The sequence below is a fragment of the Bidens hawaiensis genome, unplaced genomic scaffold, assembly GCF_021521415.1.
Source record: "Bidens hawaiensis isolate Kalapana, Puna unplaced genomic scaffold, B.hawaiensis_p1.1 tig00061071_1, whole genome shotgun sequence".
NCBI classification, from domain to species: domain Eukaryota; kingdom Viridiplantae; phylum Streptophyta; class Magnoliopsida; order Asterales; family Asteraceae; genus Bidens; species Bidens hawaiensis.
The window spans coordinates 4590-26079 of record NW_027500993.1 but is presented as its reverse complement, the minus strand read 5'-3'; the positions used below and the strand labels follow the sequence as shown (position 1 = coordinate 26079).

Here is a 21490-nt window from a genome sequence, read left to right as displayed (position 1 = left end):
ACGACCAATTTAAGTAAACTTCAGCGCGTGCCTACATCTTGTAAGATAATGAAAGTAAACAAATTATAAGTAATCAAGCACACTGGTATACAGATTTGGAGGTGACATCTATTTAGCGTCACACTTTAAAAACCATGACATTTGTCTCGAAACTAAAATTATTTGCAATGTTTTAAAATCCAGACAAAATCCGAAGTTCACTGGTTGTCAATCTGGTTTTCAAAAACCGATTGTCCAAAGGAGGTAAGATCGGTCGTTTTCATTGGTTTTATCCACTACTAAAAACCAACTAGTTTTTGTGTCCGGTTCATTAGCTGATAACCGATGGCCATTCTCTTCCCCATGTATAATTGTGTATATATGCTCCTTTTCTTTACTAATAGAATCTGGCAATGCAATTGCATTTCATGAAATACAATATTCATTTTATCAAAAGGAGCAATTTATAATGATGCAAAAGACCTTAAAGATGGCGTTTGAATAGATTACTCACAGCTAACTCATTCAATATATATATATGGCTTAACTCATGACTTTTAGGGGATGTTTGGTTCGTCAGAAATGATGGGATTTTATTAAATGACGCAACCTAACACAAAACATAGGAAAAAGATTACTTCATTTTTTGCTAAACCAATGGTTCAATGCCCATGCGTCTTGGATGTTTTTTTGCCTGGAATATCCACAATGCCTTATGAGCTACTACCAATCATCAATGGATGGAAGTCCCTTTAAAACTAGAGCACAAGTGTCTGAAATAAAATCCATTTCTTAATCAAAGGTAACCCTAAATAACATTAACTAGCAAAGTGCAATATTGCGGCTATAATCCTTACTGCAATTCTACAAAATCTTATTTAGTTATTTGGTAATACAGGAAATCACAAAACACTGCAAAAGCATAATAGTGTTTATTAGTAACAAGTAAATTTAACCATGGTTTGGAGGGGTGCGCCAAGCCAAGGCAATAGTCCAACGCCAAGGCGACGCATGAAGACCCAAGCAGCAAGCTTACTTTGACGGGTCTTCCCCCATAAAAAATAAGATTAATATCGAGTGAGCCAATGGCTCACATATCAGATATTAAACTGATAAGAACAGATACTACACTTGATCTTAGCCAAAAGGCAGAGAAAGGTATGCTTTTTCTCTTCTTAGGCTGCTGTTTATAGGTAGTCCTTTCATCTTTGTATTCTCCACACAGCCAATATGGGACACTAATTTCCCTATGGTTTTAACTCTTTTAGTATCCCTAAATCATCATCATCATCATCGTACTCAGTATATCCCACCAATAGTTAAGCTATGGTAGGGTCTGAGAAGGGTAAGATGTAGACTGCCTTACCTCTACCCCATATGAATAGAGAGGCTGCTTCTGGTGAGACCCCGGCTCGATAGTAGTTTTGCATCCAGCCTTGGACATAAGGCACATAACACTCAACCATCGGCACACCGGTCGATTGGTGCATGTACCCTTGTCTTTCAGCTATCAACGCCACCACATGATGCCTGATTAACCTTCCGCCACTTTTAACGTTATTTTCACGAGATTAGTAAAATAACGTCAAAATTAATGCAATTTCACTTTTGCCCACCCGAGGGTTCACATATATATACATTATATGCGCGCACCGCAAGCAGGGCACTTAGTATCCCTAAATCCTAATTAATAAAGTTTGCATTAAACTGAATCATCTTATCTTACTATTATATTAAAGCAAAACACTATAGACACTTGGCATCTTTCTAAAGTGTCCACATAGGATGACACATAAGCTATTTCCATTTAAAATTCCTATATTAAATTTTCATTAACTCTCATTTAGTGTGATTTCCAGAAATTAAAAAAAACGTTTAAGTTTATTTATTTGTTACGCCTTTTAAACTAATTTTTAAATATTTTATTTCAAAATATTGTTATTATAAAGATCTTTTTGATTTGCGCAAAACAACTAACATATGCATAAACTATTAAAGGCCTCTTTTCGAGCGTGTACACATCTAAATACTCAGAATTTGTCTTATGTGAAAATTTAGTTAAACTTAGCTTGACTCTTGATTTGTTTATCATTTTAAAACCTTAAAGTTATCCTTTAATATCATTCAATAATTAATATGGGAAAACCATATGTTGTGTACAATGAGATATTTGAAGGTTTATGAACAATTTTTGTATTTAATCTTTTTTTCAAATTTATATATATAATGTAATATTTAATTTCATATATGAGAAATTGTTATACAATCCTAAATTATACCACGTATATAAACATCTTTTTTATTGATGTTATATTCTTTATTCAACTCGTGTATTACACAGGTTATTACCCTAGTTTTCTAAATATGACTAGAACTTGTTTCAACTAAAAGAAGTCAGCGTCGGTTGGTCACTTATACGATATTTACACTTAAATAGTTATAATGCGCCTGAAGATTTTAAGAAATTCTTAGTTCAAATATCTTGGTGTTCTGTAGAGGTGCAGAAAGGCTCTACCAGGAAAAAGCGAATATAGTTATAACAAAGTCATATTATGTATAACATAAGTTGTCATTAAGCATACATGTAGGTAATTCCGTTGGTAGCTAACCCCATGACCAATGAGATTTGTAAGCAAATTTCACGAGCCTAATCAGTGGGGAAAGCTTATCGAGTGGAAAATAAAAAGTTGTTCTGCTGTTGTTACTCCTCTCTCTCGTTTCATATAAAAAAAACAAATAAAGATTTACTCCTGCTGTTAAAAGAAAAAAATTGAAAACAAACAGAACAGCAATTTTAGACTAAGATATCAAGAGGAGGCCGCACAAACACAGGCCTCCACTGCCACAAATTATGACATAGGCTCGACCTTGAAAACAAATAGAACAGCAATTTTAGACCAACATATTAAGAGGAGGCCGCGCGAACGCAGGCCTCCACTGTCACAAATTATGACGTAGGCTCGACCACTTGGGCCGACCTTAGGCAGGCACCCCTCCAGAGTGCAATGGACGTCACCAACCTAGGCCATGGGTCTTCTTGATCGGCCATTGACCCCGTCCAGGTAAGTGAGTAACCCAAGAGCCTCTTCTCATTTTTATTTGATAACACTCACCCCTTCTTTCTTCTCCCGACCGATGTGGGATACTCTTAATTTGCTGCCTACTTTAATTTCCAGTTTTACCCACAGCAATAGTCGAATGTACACACATATATATATATGCTTTTGTAATTAGCTCAGGTTCATTTATTATATATACTAAACTATGAACTTGTTTGAAGTGATATATACTTATATAGTCTGGTGTGACGTGCTAAGGTTTTCTAGAATCTTAAAATCTCGTGTATACAAAGTTATGTCTGAGCGTGACGGTTTATGTTGAAGAAAAAAAATAAAAAAACGACTTTAAATAGGTTTTCCGAAACCGTGGGAGCTTAACTCTAAACATAAGTTACAAATTGTTTTTTAAATATTTTCTTAAGTACTTGGAAATGTTGGATCCAACTTGATCTCATAACAAAGTTTGGACCGACAAAACCGAACACTCGCTTAACGTGCGTTGTTAGTTCTAAAACAATGGAACTACATACTTGGTTAAGTCTTATTAAATTTTATTGAGTTATCTCATAACATTCAATATTTTGGAAAGTTGACTTTGGGTTTGACCAATTATCAAGACCCGAACTGACAACCCGAACACTCGATAAAAAAAACCATTTTAGTATCTTTATTCCAAAGGGATTTGCATTCTTGCATGTTACCCACCTTATTACTTAACATAGGTTGAGTAAATATTATGGTTAGATACTTTAACCCGGTTTCGAGCAAACTTACATTTTTAAAGGGTTATTATTATAAATTCTTAAATAGTTACATTTTAAACCTTGAACTTTAATTATTTACATTTTCTCAACATTTATTTTGTTTAAAGACCTTCAAGACAACCTTTCTAAATTCAAGACTTCTTTTCTTTTTAGGCATTGTGCGTTAAACTCGTGGTTCCGATAAATCTCCAAATTATCATCTTTCAAGTTTACTACTTGAAGGTGAGTACCTCATACCCCATTTTTCATCTTTTATTTTGGGGGTGACATTTCATACTTATTCAACAAAATGCTTTATATTTGAATCTTAAATCACAAACGTAGTTGTATACTTTACCTGAATAATTGCTCGATTTGGTGTTCTATGCTTATATGCCTATGTGTTTATCGCTTTTGGTTGGTGGAACTATAAAATCCTAGACTATTTGGCATCCCCTTATAGCAAGGTGTCGTTAACGTAATGCAATTAACGATAACTATAAAATCCTAGACTATTTGGCATCCTCTTATAGCTAAGTGTCGCTAATGTGTGTAGCAATATCTATTTATCCAAATCACCACTTTTATTTATCGTTTCGTATGCAAGTTTTGTGGCTATCTTTATTATATACTAATATGATTAAACTTATGAATTGCTCACCAACCTTTGTGTTGACAAACTTTATTTTATGAAATATTGCAGGTTTGCATCTTGGTTGATTTATGATTGTGAAGAAAACGACATCAAAGACCTTAGGATATTAGTAAAAATGAACAATACCATATTTTGTGATATCTTGTTTATGGTTATTTTATGGATAATTGTTATGTGACATTTTCGATGTTGTGAAATGAAATGAGTTTATTAAATACTGTCACTTTAATTAGTGTCATGTGCTTATAGACAATCGTTACACCTCGGTATGTTCCGTCGCCTTTGGTCGGGGTGTGACAACCTTTTCTTTTTTCTTCACTCACAACCACTTTCAAAATATATTAAAAAATTATAGAGGGTGAACAGTAACTTTTCAAATATACTGAAAAATCACTATTTTTTCTAAAATATAAAAACTATTCACTCACAACACCCTGAGTCACTCTCTAACACCCCTCACATAAAATAAGAGGCTGGATGAGAAAGCTCTAATGAATAATGAAAGAAAAGTAAACGGTGATGATAGGGCTTCCTAAGAGCATTCTCATCCCACCCCTATCCCTAAACTAAAAATTACACTAAAACTTACTATATCCTATTTCAATTAAATAGTATTTTTAATATCTTTTATCATTACCTTTTCTCTTTCCTTCACTCACAACCACTCTCGAAATATATTAAAAAATTATAGGAGATGAAGAATAAGTTTTCAAATATACAAAAAAATCACTAATTTTTCTAAAATATAAAATTGTTCACTCACAACACACTGAATCACTCTCTAAATTATAAAAACACTCGAAAGGTTGAATGAGAATGCTCTAATAACTAGATAAATAGCGGATGATCAAAGATAAAATTTAACTATGTTTTGGAGGGGTGCACGAGGCCAAGGCAACATAGCAACGCCAAGGCGACACGTAAAAACCCAAGCTACAAACTACTTCGATGGGTTTTCCACCGTAAAAAATTAAGATTAATATCAATTAAGCCAATCACTCAATTATCAGATATTAAATTGATAAGAACATGATAAGAACAGATACTACATACTACACTTGATCTTAGCCAAAAGGCCGAAAAAGACATGCTTAACATCGCCTTGGGCAACTGGTTATATAGGCAGTCCTTTCATGTTTGTATTCTCTACTCCGCCGATGTGGGATGTGAGGCACCTGTTTTTCTTATTAGTTATCATTTCTCCGGATCTCTAAACCCTAATAAAATCGACTGACATTAAATCAACCCTCCAAATGCTTCGTGAACCGTTCATGAACAAATTCATTTCCTTAATGATCTAAAACGAACAAACTCTTGTTCGGTAAGTGTTCGTGATCCAGAACACATTATTTCCTTAACAAACGAATATGAACAAGGCCTTTTTCATGTTTGTTTGGTTCGTTTGCAGCCCTACTAATAAAACCAACCTTTTGAGATCATAAAGTGCGCATTATTTATTTAACACTAAAATCAACCCTCCAGATCCTCACCCTGAAAACTGTTTCTTCAAACTCAAAGATCTCAGTGTTCCTAACTCACACTCTTATCAATAAACAGATCTCTTTATCTCTAAAGATGGTAACTGTTGTGTTGGCTATACAGTAACAATCACTGGCGAACTGTTAACAGTGTAAATCAGATATCCAAATTTGCTAAAGGGTATACATAATTACTGGCCAATTACCACCAGAATTTGTTTTTAGCTGTGCATTAACATCCAAAGTCCCTCAAAAGCAATCACCATTAACAAAAATCGTTTTGACCGCAATATGGCATTGCATAATTGAAGAGTAAGGCACATCAGTTGCGCCATCTGTATTAATGGCAAGAGTAAATGCACAATCCACAAGCTCCCTTATTCAAAGTATATCAAAACAACTGACAGATCAACCTTCTCAGAACCAACGTCTTCATCAGAAAACTAGAGGCACAAAACAAGTTTTCTAATTTATGATCGGAAAAAGCATTCGAAGACAGGGCTTTCTCAAAGAAACCAGCTTACAGAAAATTATTAGTCTTGAAGTTCCTCTAAAATGTATTCATCTAGCTTTTTGTAAAAAATGCACAACAAATATCCAATTTAGAAACCTTAATCAAAGGTAAAGAGCAGTCGGTTTCAAGAGAAACAATAGCTTAACTTTTTCAAAAGCATTCAGTTCTATAATGAAAAAAAAATATTGCAACCCCTGCTATATTTAACTACATAATTACATTTAACTATGAATAAAAATTTTGTATTAAAAGATTTTACTATGAAATAGAGGGGCGCGCCAGGCATTTGTAGTAGCGTAAGACCAAGGCAACACATGAAGACCCAATCAGCAAGCTACTTTGAAAGGAAAATAAGATTAATATCAAGTGAGCCGATGGCTCACATATCAGATATTAAACTGATAAGAACAGATACTGCACTTGATCTTAGCCAAAAGGCCAAGAAAGGTATGCTTAATCTCTTATTGGGCCTCTGTTTGTATAGGCAGTTCCTTCATATAAGTTTCTTCACTCAGCCGATGTGGGATGGTGTTAATACTTATTTTTTCTATGGTATTCATCTCTCAGATTTGAATATCTAAAAGAAATACCCTTTAAAGATCATAAAGTCATGCTGATTGATGCCAAATAAACTATAAAGATCATAAAGTGTTCATCAGTTGTTCATTCTATAACAGGCATCATCCTAAACTTCCTGTTTTAAACTGAATACTCTTGAAGTAAACTTAATAGGGATGCATAACCGGTACAATTTAGAGTTTGAGCTTTAATTCTCCAAGAACCCTTAGACTAGTTCCAGCTAAGTTTAACTTAAACTTATAAGATTAGTGACTGCGTCTATATCATGATTCTAGCATACACCCATTGCCTACATACTCACGGAATTCAAAGAGATTTCATTGGGTTGATAGTGTTTTCTCTAGGTGTGGTTTTTCTGTTTCTTTTCCATTCAAGTGCTAGACAGTATCAAACATGGTGCAAGAAAACATAACATACCTATTTGTAACTTTTTTTTTTACTTAAATCATGTAAGTGTTGTTAAAAACTACATCGAAACAGAAGGCAAGCGGACAACAAGCTGCGCCGCTACCCCTTTTTGAATTGCAAAACCCAATCTTTTAAAAACTACATTTGTTGATCTAAAATATGTTGTTAAAAACTACATTTGTTGATCTAAAATATGTTGTTAGTGGGAATCGAACTCATTACCTTGCTTTTAAAATGTTTGTGGCTTAACAACTCAACTAAAATGAATTGTAACAGGAACTAACAACACATCCTCCAAAAGTTCAGGCAATGCATTTTATTATGAAGAAAAGTTGTATCAAGAGAATGGAGCTTACACAAAGAAGTAAAATGGGTGGTTAGAAGCCACGAATAATGTCCCTAACCTCATCACAGATCCATCTTTAAAGTTGTCTCATAGCCTTTGTCTTTACTTCTATTTATTTACATCAATAGCACCTACAAAAATATCAATAAATCACAAAAATGATTGTTAAAATCAATTGGAATTCATTTATCGATATTATCTAATTTTAAACTAGTACTTAGAGGAAGAAGCAACAATAAATTTATGTTTCACTGCAATTGAACTACAAGTGTATTATGATATGAGGGGTGACAATAGTGAAAAACGGTAACTAACCATCTCCGTATACGTAAGCCAATTCCATTGGGATAAATGAAGCAGCCTGTCACAACTCAAGAATCAACAAATAGGCTGCCAACTAAAGCAAAGGGTATTGAAACAAAAGACTAAAAACTGCAGGATTACCATGCTCACAAAAATAATACAATGCCTTTTCAACGATATTTACACATAAATAGTTTTAATGCTCCTGAAGATTTTAAGAGCTTCTTAGTTCAGATATCTTGGTGATATGTAGATATGCTGATAGAACCCCAAAATTTGATAGATTAAAATAAAACACGAACAAGGATAGTTGACCCGATTCGAGATGGCAATTCTCTAAATACAAGGTTTACAAACCCTAATATTTTTTAATATATAAAACATGGATGATCCATTAACTAAAACACAACATATAAATAGACCTAATTGTAGTAATTATTGAAGCGGTTAGTTAGACCATTCGACTTCCTTTAGCTCTTCATCTTCCTTGGGCCCTTCAGCTCCCTTGGATCCGAACGGGTTCGTATCAATACTTCCAGCCTGGAAAATTGACTTGTCCTCAAGTCGGAAATTCAATAATAGTTGTGCCAAGCGATCATCCATTCAATTGTAGCTTGACCGGCTTCTTGGACCCAGCAACGATCTAGAACTGATTGAAGGACCCATAAATAACCTCGGATGAAACGCGGTTTCTGATTGATATCCCCATATTTAATTGTCGAAAGAGGCATAGGTGTGGTGTGATTACTAGTTGAAGCACAAAGAACCATTGCTTGTGACTTAATTCTACTCACGGTTGCTGATATTAGGTTGCACAGAACACCAGCCTTTTGGTTCTGTACCTCTTCAAGTCTAGGTTGTTCTTTATAGACATGAAATTTTTTAACATACAAAGAATCAACATCAGAATGTTTCTGAACTTCCTTAGTAACCCTGACACACATATCAAGGCTACTTAGTGTTACTTCTTGTTCAAACTCCTTTGAGCGGTATCGTTTATCACAATTTTCAACCTTCAATTTAACACCTAAAGACTGATCTTGAATTTTAGATTGAACATCTGAAACATGCTCAGACAGATCTTCAGTCTTTGATTGAAGATCTAAAACTTGCTCAAATCGATCTTCGTCAATGCTAGGACTGTTATTTCTTCATTGGCCAGTTCTTGATAGTTGCACGGGATGGGTGTTCCAACCATCACGGATTTGATTTCTGCAACATCACCCCTCATTTGGGAGACTATGGCATCGAGCTTGGTAGCGATGGCTGCCAATTGAGTGGCGATTAGATCGGATGTAATACTGCTACCACCGTTACTTTCTTTCTGGTTATTCAGGGCATACACCATCGTGATTCCCGGCAATGGAACCAAATGATAGAACCCCAAAATTTGATAGACTAAAATAAAACACGAACAAGGATAGTTGACCCGATTCGAGATGGGCTAGTCTCCGGTTAGCCGATTCGATATGGCAATTCTCCAAATACAAGGTTTACAAACCCTAATATTTTTTAATATATAAAATATGGATGATCCATTAAGTAAAACACAAACATATAAATAGACCTAATTGTAGTAATTATTGAAGCGGTTAGTTAGACCATTCGACTTCCTTTAGCTCTTCATCTTCCTTGGGCCCTTCAGCTCCCTTGGATCCAAACGGGTTCGTATCATATGCAGAAAAGCTCTACAAGATAAAAGTGTTATGGTTATAACAAAGTAGTATTATGTATAAGCAACATAAGTTGTCATTATACATACATGTAAGTAATCAACAACTGCAATGCACAAACAATCAATCAATTGTTTATATGATTCATACATTGAAGATAGTTAGAGTTAAATTACTGACTCCAGAATGAGGTATTAACAAAGTAAGATGTGTCAGTCCAAAAACATCAAGATCGAAACTGAAATGAAGAAACATTTTCAGCACCATGCGCTTTTTTCAGCTAAATGAGTTCTAATGAATAATGAAAGAAATGAAAACGATGGAGTTATAGTGGATCCTAATGACTAGATAGATTGAATTAGCATGTGATCAATGATAAAAAGGAAGACAGTGTTGCACCTTCAGTATGTTGGAAATTAGTATCCTTGACTATTAATACCAAAGAAAAGAACAAAGGCCTAGGGCTATGAAAACGCCTTCTATAAACAACGTATACAACAAAGAGTTACAGTAATTATTAAACATTAATAAAATAAATTCGATTATGATTTGGAGTGGAGCACCAGGCCTTAGTGGTAGTGTAAGACCAAGGCGATGCAAGAAGACCCAAGCAGCAAGCTACTTTGACAGGTCTTCTCCCATAAAATATAAGATTAATATCGAGTGAGCCAATGGCTCACATTTCAGATATTAAACTGATAAGAACAGATACAACACTTGATCTTAGCCAAAAGGCCGAGAAAGGTATGCTTGACATCACCTTGAGCAGCTGATTATATAGGCAGTCCTATCATGTTTGTATTCTCTACTCACCCGGTGTGGGATATGAGGCACCTGTTTTTCTTATTAGTTTTCATCTCACCGGATCTCTATATCCTAATAAGTTTGCATTAATCGATTGACATTAAACCAGATCCTTCAAAATGTGCCTGAAAATTGTTGTTTTGCTCACTCACATTCTTATCAATAAACTGAACTTCTTATTTCTAACCCTGATAACTATTGGCTATATACAAACTTTCCCATTGGTTTTTCAACTCTTAATCTCTTATTATAATAAACCATGAGGAAGTGTATAGGCCTGTAGATGAACAGAACGGTCAGTTTAGTGAGCTGTTCGTGAACCATTTGGCTGAGAAGTTCGTTTATGTTCGTTTATTTAATAAACGGACGAACATGAACACATGTTTCGTTTGTTCATTTATGTTCGTGAGTGTTCGCTTATGTTCGTATATTTATGTCCGTTTACATAGTAAGATAAAATAATTAAATATTATCTGAATGAGTCATCTACTTAATGGTTTTATATTTGTTCATTTGTGTTCATTTAACTGTGTTCATTTAAGTTTGTTTGTGTTCATTTACATAAATTCATTATGTTTGTTTATCTTTGTTCAATTATGTTCATTTATGTTCGTGAACTGTTCATTTAGATTTTAAACAAATGAACATAAACGAACACAAACATGTTCATTTTTTAAATAAACGAACATGAACAAAAAATATGTGTTTGATTTAAGTGTTCGTGTTCGTTTAAAGTTAAATGAACGAACACGAACATGCCCTTGTTCGTGTTCGTTCAGTTCGTTTACAAGCCTAGAAGTGCAGATTAAGGTCATCAAGTTTTCAACAATCAACCAACACTACAAATCCAATTTGGAATGTACCTGACTGAATTTATTCTATGGCATGCATCAGCAATAACTTCTCCCTGAAACTTAGATGTTACATACTTAAAAGAATTCAAACGAGCATAGGGTTCATAGTGTCCTCATCTGGGTGTGTTTTTTTCTGTTTCGTGCCTTTTTCATTTTCCTTTAGGTGCTAGTGAAAATACTAGTTAAGTTGTCTCTGCACGTGAAAGGATGACATGCGCGTTAACAACGAATTAAAAGTAAATAGAAGTGCAGGCTTAATCACATAGTTAATAACAGTTCTATTGCTAAGTTATCCAATGCATGCCTGCTAATACTATCTTCAATTGTTATTTGTTAACTATGATAAAGTGGAAGCAAACCACTATAGATTTGGTCACACAACTGCCAAAGGCGCCAAAAAAAAAAGTTTATGTCATGCGATGTGGGTGATTACTGACCGTTAAGGCAAAGTGATCATTTCTTTCTAACCCAATTGTGATGTTCACAATATGGAATGGAAAAGATTTATTTAAAGAAAATTATATAAACATTGGTGGTAGTTGGGATGCTTATCTAAATGTGTAGCAATTCAAAAAACTTTTGAAACACAAGTTTGTTACCAAGTTATCTTTGAATGTGCTCAAATGCTACTTATCAAGATCCAAATGATAAAACACGAAATATGCGCTGTTATTGATAAGTATAACTAGAAAGCAGTAGCTCAGTAAAGAAATGCAGCATTGGCTCATAAGATCTCAGTCAGCTTTACAAAAATATGCCTTAGCATAAAAGTGGATTGTTTTCCCATAGCATATTTGTCATCATGGTGATCAACTGCATATTAGTAAATGCATTTTAAAATCATGATAATGGAATATAAAGTTAAAAGTCAGCATAACATCAAACCTACCAGTTAAACCCTCTTGCCGAGTTGCAGGTACAAAATTTCCGCAAGGAAAACTGATATAGCTAGATGAGTATAATACTATAATATGTCAAAGTGTGATTAGAAACAATTGAAGGTGAATTCTTGCAAGTTGAGCATCAAACGGATCAAATTAAAGGGTTAAGGAACTTAAACCAAGTATAGAAGTTTAATTGATGAAAATTGAGTCCTAACAACCTATAAAAGTGTACTAGAGGTTGGTTAAGGATGGGATTAGTTAATTCAAAGAAAAACTGGAAGTTTGAGCGAGCCTTTTGTCTGTGCAAATGAAGAGTTTATTATATACAGTAAGGCTAGTATAGGGGCTTATGAGTCAATTGTTAGAAAGTGTGACACTCACCAACATAAATGGCACTCTCCTAAATACTTCTTGTAAAGCACCTACTAGATCAAATAATATTGCAGCCTAGTCCAATATAAAAGAAAAGCAATTTGTCCTACAACTAAGATCACTAAATAGTTCCACCAAAGAGAACAAGGACCAAACAAATTAAGAATGTATCTGACCAGTCAAGTTTTGCTGCAAAAGTTACCCCCTAGAGTGAATGCATTATGAACTCCCTTGTAATGGATCTGTTCCGAGTCTCAGAAAGGATAAGTTATTAAAAAAACTAAATAGTTAGTTTTATTAAAACATGTATGAACTAAATTATGACCCAGAGAAGACCTTAGGGAAAAATCAACTAAATTTCAGGAGTTGCATACTTAATGTGAATGCAGCCAGCAGCCTTCTAATTTGTACTTATTACACTGGTTCCAAACATTTGTATATAAACTCTTTCCGACAAAGTGACTAACACATTAAGCTGGCTGCAATCTTTTCAATAAAAAATTGCATACCGATATTTATATCAATTATTTTGAAGCCAGTAATACAAAAATTTAAACTGTGACTTGGAGGGGTGCGCCAGGCCTTAGTGGTAGTGTAAGACCAAGGCGACGCATGAAGACCCAAGCAGCAAGCTACTTTGGCGGGTCTTCTCCCATAAAAAATTAGATTAATATCGAGTGAGCCAATGGCTCACATATCAAATATTAAACTGATAAGAACAGATACTACACTTGATCTTAGCCAAAAGGCCGAGAAAGGTATGCTTATTTCACTCTTGGGTCTTTGTTTATATAGGCAATCTCTTCATATATGTTTTCTTCACTCAGCCGATGTGGGACTGTGAGAGACTTTTTTCTCGTCGTACCTAACTGCAATGTCCGTTAATGCCTAAAATCCATAATACCTGCATTCATTTTCTAAGAAGCCTGATCCAAAGCCTCACCCTAATATTTGTTGTTTCCAACTCAAAGAACCGGTGTTGCTTACTCACCCTCTTATCAATAAACCGATCCTTTATCTCTAATCCTGATAACTATTGACTATTGTGCTGGCTAAACAAAAGCTATCACCTGTGAGCTGTTATCAATGAATTCAGATATCCAAATTTGCCAAAATGTAAACAAAATTAATCCTAGAAGTAATAGATGCTCTCTTACACCTGTGACATGTTTATTCATATCTAAATATCAAAAGTCTTTATATGCAGGCGCCTCACCTTGACCACTAAGAATAAATACAGAGTCTACAAGCTCAGCATTCATAAGAACACAAGGAGATTATGAATATTGGCATCTTGTTGTAAAGCAGCTGGCAGACATTATTCACTCTTATCAATAAACAAAATTCTTTATATCTAGCACTTATAAGAGTAAATACATAGTCCTTGTACATAGTTCCACCAATGAACTAACAAACTAAGAATGTATCTGATCAATTGATAAAAATTGAATCCTAACAACATATAAAGGTGTATCATGATAGGAAACTGCAATTATGACAACATTATTTTAGTTAGAGTTCCTTTGCCAGATTCTTTTAGTTCCCTTGCCTTTAAAATTTTAAATATCAGTATGAACTCTAAAAGAAGGAATATTATTTCTTGGTTCAACTGTCAAAACTCTCAAGTCCCTTGTGATAGCTCTCTCTTCATTAGAGAACTAGAGGCACAACACAAGTTTTCAAACTTAATATCGGGAAGTCGCATTTGCAAACAAGACATGCTTAAAGAAACCAGCTTACTACAATATTGTAGTCTTGAAGTTCCTATCATATCAACTTGATAAGAAGGATATTATCAAGTATCCTATTTGGAAACATTAATAAAAAGTAAAGAGCATGAAACATTGTCCTATTTAGTTAAGGAACCAAAAGGTCATTTTTTTAAAAAAAAAAATATTGGAGTACTCCTTGTCTTTATCCAATTTATATTTTTATAAGGTGATTAGTTATAAAAATACTTGACAGAAAAAATGAAGTTTTAGACTATGAGTTGGTGGGGTGCACCAGACCAAGGCAGTAGTGCAACACCAAGGCAACGCTTAAGGGCTCCAATAGCAAGCTATTGAGATGAGCCTTTCCCAATAAAAAAATAAGATTAATATCGAGTGAGCCAATGGCTCACATATCAGATATTAAACTGATAAGAACAGATACTACACTTGATCTTAGCCAAAAGGCCGAGAAAGGTATGCTTGACATATTCTTGGGTCTCTGTTTATTTAGGCGGTCCCTTGAGTTATGAGTTCTTAACTCAGCTGATGTGGGATTGTGAGTAACTCTTTTCCCTTTGGTTTTCATGTCTCAGGGTTTAATGCATACCATAAACCAATGTTAATTATTAATTAATGCTAGCCTTTTCTAAATGTGTCTGACTAAATTTATTTTCTACAAGCCAAATCCATAAACTCAACCTCAAATTTGTTGCTTCAATCCCAAAGAACTCAGTGCTGCTTACTCACATTATTACCAATTAACAAACGTATTATCTCTAACCCTGATAACTGTTGTGTTGGCTAAACAGAAACTATCATCTGAGAACTGTTATCACTGAGTTCAGATATCCAAATTTGCTTAAGGATAGATCTCATAAAAACTACTATCCAAATACACTCGTGACATTTTTGTTCATATCTAAATATCAAAACTCTTCATACACAGGCGCCTCGCCTGCACCATTAAGAGTATAAGAGAGTCCAGAAGCTCAGCAATCATAAGAACACAAGGAAATTATGAATATTGGCATCTTGTTGTAAAGCAGTTAACAGACATTATTTAGTTATCAATAAACAACATTAACACTTTATAAGAGTACATATAGTCCTACATAGTTTCATCAGTGAACAAACAGAATAATATGTATCTGACCACACAAGTTTTGCAGCAAAAATGACTCCCTAAAGTGGATGCATTGAGAACTCAATAATATGTGACACCAAGTTCGTTGTTTATTATAATATAATACAGAGTCTAATTACTCAAGCCACAATAGCTTGTTAATAAAAGCTTAAAGCAACGAGCATCATCAATGAATTTGTAATTCCACTGACTAGAAACCTGTTTGATCTTTGTTAAGTACTATAAGGCAAAAAGATTTGTTAAAAGTATAATTGAATTGCTGACATAAAAAATTTAACTATGATTTGGAGGGGTGCGCCAGGCCTTAGTGGTAGTGTAAGACCAAGGCGACGCATGAAGACCCAAGCAGCAAGCTACTTTGACGAGCCTTCCCCCATAGAAAATAAGATTAATATCAAGTAAGCCAATGGCTTACATATCAGATATTAAACTGATAAGAACAGATACTACACTTGATCTTAGCCAAAAGGCCGAGAAAGGTATGCTTTTATTTTTCTTAGGCCTTTGTTTATATAGGCACTTCTTTCATATTTGTATTCATCACTCAGCCGATGTGGGACTGTGAAAAGCTCTTTTCCCATTGTACCTGACTGCAATGTCTATTAACGCCTAAAATCCATAATACTTGCATTCATTTTCTAACAAGCCTGGTCCAAAACCTCACCCTGAAATTTGTTGTTCCAAACTCAAAGAACCCGGTGTTGCTTACTCACCCTCTTATCAATAAAACGATCCTTTACCCTAATAACTATTGACTATTGCGTTGGCTAAACAAAAACTATCGCCTATGAACTGTTATCAATGAATTCAGATATCCAAATTTGCCTAAATGCTAGACAAAATTAATCCAAGAAGTAATAGATGCTCTCTTACACCTGGGACATGTTTATTCATATCTAAATATCAAAAGTCTTTACACGCAGGCGCCTCACCTGCACCACTAAGAGTAAATACATCGTCCACAAGCTCAGCATTCATAAGAACACAAGGAGATTATGAATATCGACATCTTATTGTAAAGCAGCTAGCAGACATTATTCACTCTAATCAATAAACAAAAATCTTATAAGAGTAAATACATAGTCCTTGTACATAATTCCACCAATGAACAAGCAAACTAAGAATGTAGCCGATCAGACAAGTTTTGCTACAAAATTGACACCTTAAAGTGGATGCATTAATTAAGAACTAAACAATACGTTACACCAAGTCACTTGTTTATTATAATATAATAATGCAGAGTCCCTTGTTCCGGTTGACTAGAAAACTTGTTTGATCTTTACTAGAGTCCTAAAAGATTTGTTAATGTGTCATAATAGTCAGCTCCAACTATGGCAACATGACTTTGATAACATGTTAACTCCTGCACTAGTATTTAACGCATCTATCTACTTATAATAAAGGTATATCAGTTGTTTAAGAGATTAACAAATTGTTTCACTGAATTGCTGCTAGTAGTTATATTATTCATTCTACTAATAATTAAGGCAATCCCCTAGTTAGTTAAGAAAGCAGTAAAATTAATTAAATGGCAATGAAATTAGAAGGCGAAAGAGGTTGCATATGGTGATGAGGAAACTAATGAGGGATAGAACTTAGGTTAAAACATATCATCATCATCATCATCGTACTCAGTATATCCCACCAATAGCAATGCTATGGTAGGGTCTGAGGAGGGTAAGATGTAGACAGTCTTATGTAAGTAAGAAAATAAATCACCTGATGAGATGAATAATTGAGAGTGACAATCAATCAATGTATGGCACTGCTTCGGTTTTATTGACCACACAATGCTAGCTAGCTTTTTGTGCGAGTCTGATGATATAGAGGTTCACCGGAGTGAGTGTGTGTTAGTGCGCGCGTGCGGGGAATGGCGGGAAAGCGAGTGGGGTCCACGTCACCGGTAAATAAAAGTCATGGATAAGTCTCTCCCTTGTCCTCCATCAAACAGTTTATACCGTGGTATTTGATTCACTCTTAACTATAGTATTACAACCATGGATATGCATGTTGCAGTGGGGTTGTGGAATCATTAAAAAAAAAAGAAAATCTCATAAAATAGTAAGCAACTTTCAAAAGTGTTTCAATTAGGTTACTGATGTATATTTTTCTTAAATCGGGTCATTAAATCTTCAAATCAAGTCTCACCGATTTTTTTTGTGCGTCAAGAAAATAAGATGTGGGGGTCGGAATTTACAATATATGTAGTTAAATTTTTAAAAAAATAAAAACATTAATTATATTAAAATTTAAAAATAAAAAATAAAATTCACGTCGCTAGTCAACGTCAATTTCAAAAAAAAGATAAAAACATTTCCTATGTGAAACAAAAAAGAAAAAGGCTAAAAAAAACATGTTAAAACCTTTAATTTAATCAAACATGAAAGTTGAGTGACTTGATTGGAACACTTTTTAAAGTTGAGTGACCTAATTGGAACACTTTTTAAAGTTTGTTACTATTCTATAAAATTGCCCCTTAAAAAAACTAATTCGTTAATTTAGTTATTGTCTTTTAACTCATTTTAGCTATTAAAAATAGGTTTAGTTCCGAAGAGGCTCATATAAACAAAAAAGTAAAAGTCTTATAGCATGTACTGGCGGATCTAGAAGAAAATTTTAGGGGGTGTTTGGGATTGCTTATTTTCACCAACTTTTAACTTATTAACTTTTTGAAAAGTAATAAGGTGTTTGGGATTGCTTATGTTGTGAGAGAAAAAGTTCCATAAGTTACACTTTTGTAACTTATTAACTTAATGAAAAGTTATAATGAGGTAAAATAAGGAATCCCAAACGTTATATCATCCATTGATACAAGACCGTCTTTGAAAATTCAAGAGCTATTACAAAGTGGGCCCCTAATTTTTTTTTAATGTCTAATGACTCTAGTTTTTAACACCATATTTGACCCGACTTGGTAAATTTACGTTGAAATGTAGAATTGATTGTTTTTAATAAATTTATATCAAAACGTAGACAACAAATAAGCAAGTTGTAACAACATATTTCGGAGCATAGAAAACACTATATTTTAAAGTTATAAGATAATAACAAAAATAAATACATCAAATTGTGGCTAAAATAAAAATTTTTAACAAGATTACATTAATATATTTTTTTATTTGTTACTGTGAATTAAGAATATATAAATAAAACAGTAAAGTAGAAAATTAAAAGAAATAAGCTCAACTAAATAAACTATACCAACAAACGATAATTGAATAAATAATATACAATAAATAATATTTAGAAAAATAATATTTAGAAATCCAAATTGTTGATGAAATTCAATTTTATTGTTTAGAACAAAGATGAATTTCAGTTTTTTTTCAATTTATCAGTAGTAAATATGTGTCGTAAAAACAATATTAAATATTTTACATTTTTAATTTAATAAAAAGTCAAATGAAGGGCATCTAAGAACAAAAGAAAAATGTGTCTGCTTTTTACTTTTTACATTATGAGTTAAAGACCCTGGGCTCAACTGCAAATCAAAACCTCTTTCTATCTCTTATCATCTTCTTCCTTCAAGTATGCAACTACAATACTGGAAAAAAAAATCCGATGAAACCATCCTCACTTTCTCTCTTTATACAAAGTTTGTTTAGGGGTAACCTAACATTTGCTCAGGCGTATCCTGTTACATATAAAGGAGAATTAAAAAAAATTATACTAATTTTGCACTTCGCTTGGAAAGTTTAGGGTTACTCGGGCAACCCCTGGATAACCTGTAGATCCGCCCCTGAAAGCATGCACGCATGTTTTTAAATAACAAATAGAGAAAGTTATGATTTGTGTCCCTGTGTTTTATGCGTAGAGGCAGTATACAGGTCTTGTTCTTAAATTGAGTAATACGCGTCTTTGTATTTTTAGGGTGGGCACGTTGTCCTTCTTTCCATCAATTGACTAGCTAAAGGCAAGGGTATTTTAGTAATCCAATCTTAATAGTAATATTATTAACCTGCAAGTAAGATTTAACCAAATCTGGAATCAAAACTTTTGTTTCGTCCAAATCTGGAAACATTTTCCGGTAACCACCCAACCCACATTCACCATCATCTTCAGCGAGATTCATTATCATCTTCACCAGCATCTACACCATCATCTCAAGTTCTTCACTCTTATTTTCCAACATCCAATTCCAATGGAGATTGGTGGCTGCAACCCTAAATCTAGTTGAGGATGAAGACAGCCATCGGTTGGCTTTTCATCAAACACCTAGTGTGCATACTATATCTAGAAACACATTATTAACAATTTGTTTAGGTTTAACTGTTCAACACACAAAGTTTATGATTTCAAGTAGTTTCTACGTACGATTGAAACTTTCTCAACCGAAGATGACGATGAGATCTCTCATAATCAATTCCGGCTAGGTCTCTCGTTTACGGTGAGGTCTCTCATCGTCAATTCGAGCAATGTTCGAGGTAATTGTTATATAGGCGTGGCAAATGTGACCAATGGGTTAAATGGGTTGTAATAAAATTTATATAATGGGTCAAGCTAAAAAAAGAAAATGACTGAAACGGGTCAAAACGGGTTGATATTTCTTGAGTTTTTTTTTTATGGAACAAGAAAAATGGAGGAAATTTTTTAGTTTTTTTACTTTTTTAGTTTTTGAAATATATTTAGAGTTATGATTTTTTTATTTTATTTTTTATTTTTAATGAGAGGTTTTTGAGATGGGTCAAAATGGGTTAAGATTTCAGAAACCCCTCAATAAAATATTTAAAAAATTATAACTCGAAATATAAATAAAAAAAACTAAAAAGTTTTCTTTGTTTTTCTCGTTCCATTAAAAAAAACTCAAGAAATGTCAACCCATTTTGACTCATTTCAATCATTTTTTTTTAGTTTGACCCATTCTGACTCATTATATACATTTTATTACAACCCATTCAACCCATGGGTCACATTTGTCACCCCTATTATTATATCATTCTCTTGTTTTTATTGTCCGAACCAAAGCCCTAAGGTAGCGTTTGGTATGCAGAAATGATAGGGGGAATGAAATGATTCATTGCGTATAAATGAAAAATATGGTGTTTGGTTGCTCAATGAAATAGAATCATCCATTACACATGAAATCTCATTCCATCAAAACCATTCATTCCCGCCCCTTTCTTTTTTTTTTCATTCCATCCCTCCTTTGCCAACTGTTTCAACAACAACTCCACCTAACAACAACACCGCGACCTGACCATCACCACCACCAACACTGTCACCGCCTGACCACCACCTTAGCACCAGCGCAACCACCGCCGCCGCCTGACCATCACCGCCACCACCACCACTATCGTTGCCTGACCACCACTGCCGCCGCCGCCACCCTACCATCGCCATCACTACCAATGCTACCACCGCCACCCCCCACCACCATTGTCGCCACTGCCACCACCATTTTCGTCGTCGGAGCTAACACCACCGCCGTCGCCATTGCAGTTTTTTTTGTTTTTTTGGGTAAAAAAAATTATTTTGAGATATGAAGTAATAAAGTAATAATTCATTTCATTCATACAATTTTTTCGGATACCAAACAACATAAGGTAATAATTCATTTCATTCCCGTAGGTTAACGAAACAAGATAGAGGAATGGTAATTATCCATTTCATTTCATTGTCCATTCCATTCATTCTCTCATTTCATTCCCCTTCATTCCATTACTTCCAACCAAACATACCCTAAGGTTTCGTTTACAATATGTGTTTGTCAAACTCAAATTTTTTAAATGAAATTGGGTCAGTTTCTAGGGTTCTTGGTTGGAGAAGAAGATTAACTAAGACGACCGCTGAAATTCACGAGAACCGCTGCTTCCAACTTCTAGATACTAGTTTTTGTTGTCGTGCCTGTTGGATTTGCGTCGGAAGTCCAAGTCTTCATCAAATCATATCATAGAGTAACAATAATAAAGTTAGTAAATAAAATCACATGGTTGATTTCTTGTGAAAATTACATAGTTGATTTCTTCTTGAGTTTGGTGCCATT

General features: G+C 34.2%; 6 non-coding genes and 2 pseudogenes across 6 annotated transcripts; all 8 read right to left on the bottom strand.

Moving 5' to 3' along the window:
* Positions 1 to 944: 944 nt before the first annotated feature.
* On the bottom strand, positions 945 to 1141 carry LOC143603256 (U2 spliceosomal RNA). The gene has a single exon (XR_013148027.1). It is a non-coding gene; the product is annotated as a U2 spliceosomal RNA (small nuclear RNA).
* Positions 1142 to 2888: 1747 nt separating this feature from the next.
* On the bottom strand, positions 2889 to 3049 carry LOC143603248 (U1 spliceosomal RNA). The gene has a single exon (XR_013148022.1). It is a non-coding gene; the product is annotated as a U1 spliceosomal RNA (small nuclear RNA).
* Positions 3050 to 5310: 2261 nt separating this feature from the next.
* On the bottom strand, positions 5311 to 5525 carry LOC143603252 (U2 spliceosomal RNA; annotated as a pseudogene).
* Positions 5526 to 6696: 1171 nt separating this feature from the next.
* On the bottom strand, positions 6697 to 6879 carry LOC143603251 (U2 spliceosomal RNA; annotated as a pseudogene).
* A 3410-nt stretch (positions 6880 to 10289) lies between these two features.
* Positions 10290 to 10485, bottom strand: LOC143603249 (U2 spliceosomal RNA). Its single transcript, XR_013148023.1, has one exon. It is a non-coding gene; the product is annotated as a U2 spliceosomal RNA (small nuclear RNA).
* A 2732-nt stretch (positions 10486 to 13217) lies between these two features.
* On the bottom strand, positions 13218 to 13413 carry LOC143603253 (U2 spliceosomal RNA). Its single transcript, XR_013148024.1, has one exon. It is a non-coding gene; the product is annotated as a U2 spliceosomal RNA (small nuclear RNA).
* Positions 13414 to 14644: 1231 nt separating this feature from the next.
* LOC143603255 (U2 spliceosomal RNA) lies at positions 14645 to 14841 on the bottom strand. The gene has a single exon (XR_013148026.1). It is a non-coding gene; the product is annotated as a U2 spliceosomal RNA (small nuclear RNA).
* Positions 14842 to 15794: 953 nt separating this feature from the next.
* Positions 15795 to 15990, bottom strand: LOC143603254 (U2 spliceosomal RNA). Its single transcript, XR_013148025.1, has one exon. It is a non-coding gene; the product is annotated as a U2 spliceosomal RNA (small nuclear RNA).
* Between the last annotated feature and the right edge of the window lie 5500 nt (positions 15991 to 21490).